Here is a 2,500-nt window from a genome sequence, read left to right on the forward strand (position 1 = left end):
ACGTTTAATTTCTTTTTCAGATGAGTTTGTTATTGATGACCTTTGCACACAAAGTACGGGATGAAGCATGTCGATAGACATGTCTCTTCACTTTAATGAAGGTTAACCTTCCGAAAAAATTACCAAATGTCTTGTAACTTGGCTCATGATGTTGGGAGCGGAATGATTGCACCAAAGGATGCTGACGTTACATACCACGAAGAATTGCTTACTCCTATAAACACTGCAGTGCATGGTGTTACTGGTATGGCTGGATTAACAGGAGGTCCTGTCCGAACCTTGAAGTTGCTGCACCTAGGTTTTCATCATCTCTAAGATCGACTGAAGTGGACAGAGGATTATCAACGTGCCTCTGAAGCTATCAAAAGCTTTTTTGATGTATGTTGAAGGCACCTGAATTCGAAAAGCTGTTTATTATAACAATGATGTGGGTGTAAGAAAAGTCTTGTTGAAGACTAGCAATTTATTTAATTCACCCAGTTTTTAGTTCTTAAAATACTGAAGCCACCTCAGTTCCTAGAGTATAGTGAAGAAGGTTTGGGCTCTCCTTCATATTCTTAAAATTTTATTTTTAATGTATATACAATAAATTTCATTATGAAGTTTTTCTGACTAATCCACTGTCTTTTGTAAATAAAATTTAAAGCAAATTTATGACTTAACTCTGTGACCTGCAGCAGTATAACATTTGGATATTTCATATGAAAAATATAACTTTCTTGAAGACATGCATTAAAGATTTCTACTTTTGTTTCCTTTATAATTCTTGGTGTATAAAGATTCTTGCATCAAATTTTATTAATTGGATCCATAATGCTGTCTCCTATTCAGGAGGAGGAAGTTATGAAATATTGATAACAATGGTTACTTGTTTCTCCTTATGCATTCTCATGAAATTTACTATTGATTGTTTGAACTGTTAGTTTTGTCATTTCTGCTGGCGTACAGTTTGCTCCTTGGGTTGTAATTTGTTTTAATAGTATTTTTAAGTTACTTTGTTTTAATAGTTGAGCTGTTTTGTTTCATTTTGGTATTAGTTCTTTTTTCAAATAAAAAGATGGTTTTAACTTCAGGTCTTTGTCTCCTTTTATGTACTAAATCTTATCAAGAGGACAGTCTCTATACTCAATGTTACCAGAAGAGTAACTATACACGTGAACTCTCAAATGGTAGAAATGGCCCTTAATTCCGTGCAGCCCTTTAGTGGGAGAAGGGTGCTAAATATCAAACGTCCAGTAAAAAAGCTATAAAGTTTGAATATCATTAAGCTTAGCTTTATGGAAATTACCAGACAAATTTTATTATGATGGGGAAATAAGAGCAGCATTTGGCATTTTTTGTAAAATATGGCCTGGATATGTGCACTCATTGAAAAACTGACTGGAATCGAAAAAAAGCCTTAGATGGAGGAAGTGGTTGCTATCTTCTGGGAGAGAGCATGGCACAACATACCAGAAGACCATAGAGGTTTTCTTTAATTTACCAATGGATGGAACTGTTATACTAGTTTATAGCATATATATATGGAATTTTTTTTCAAGAACAAGTTATATTATAGTAAACAGAGTTTTGCCATCGTACATGTACTGAAGAATGGTGTGATATTAACTATAAAAAAGTCAGTTGGTAGTGTAGTTTTGAGATTTGCAGTTACAAGAATACCATGGATATTAAATAATGAGATACTATAAAAAGGAGACCTTGATTGATTGTTGAAAGTTTCCGAGAAAGTAATGAAAACTAGCATTTACATAAGTATTTCAGTATTGGTAATTAAGTTAAAAAAAAAAGTCAGGAAGAATACTTAAGACACGAAAGCAGATGGGGGCTGACAAAGTTATGAATTCAGGGTGTGGCAATGGTGTAAGAATCACTTAAGTTGTGAATTTTCTATAGGGGGAAAGAATAAGAAACGTATACCCATCAAAAAGAGAGATGGATCTGTTATAACAGAAGATGAAGAAAGGCAACTTTGAATGGAACGATTTAGTCGGGTCATAAATAGAAGATACGAAGGGAATAATTTGATTGAAATACTTGAAAATGATGATGACCTGGAAGTGCACATGAATGAGTTCAGTGTGTTTGAAGTCGAAGCTATTCTTAACACACAGATGGCAAGCCCCTGGATATGATGGAATAACTACAGACAAATCTGATTTGTCATCCTTCCAAAAGAGATAAAAGTCTCCCGTTTCTCAAAAAAAGCACTTCTATAATCGTCACTGAGCCAAGCTATATCCTTCACTTGGTATTTTAACGAACTAAAAATGATGTACACTTCATATTGACCAGATTTTCATTCAGTTCAGGAGAACAACAGGTGAATTCCCTTTAGGTTATATCACTCAAAATGCCATTTCAGTCTGTCAAAAATTTTATATATAACCTCAAAGAATGACACACACAGGCCAAGCTGTGTTTTGTATATATACTGTATATATATATATATATATATATATATATACATATATATATTATATATATATATATATATATA

General features: G+C 33.2%; 1 long non-coding RNA gene across 1 annotated transcript in view; it reads left to right on the forward strand.

Moving 5' to 3' along the window:
• Positions 1 to 652, forward strand: part of LOC137658253 (uncharacterized) — a 1,715-nt gene extending 1,063 nt beyond the window's left edge. The window contains exon 3 of the long non-coding RNA XR_011047303.1: positions 21 to 652. This is a non-coding gene — a long non-coding RNA (uncharacterized lncRNA). The remainder of the gene's footprint in view (positions 1 to 20) is intronic.
• The last annotated feature ends 1,848 nt before the right edge of the window (positions 653 to 2,500 follow it).

The sequence above is a fragment of the Palaemon carinicauda genome, chromosome 19 (genome assembly GCF_036898095.1).
Source record: "Palaemon carinicauda isolate YSFRI2023 chromosome 19, ASM3689809v2, whole genome shotgun sequence".
NCBI classification, from domain to species: Eukaryota; Metazoa; Arthropoda; class Malacostraca; order Decapoda; family Palaemonidae; genus Palaemon; species Palaemon carinicauda.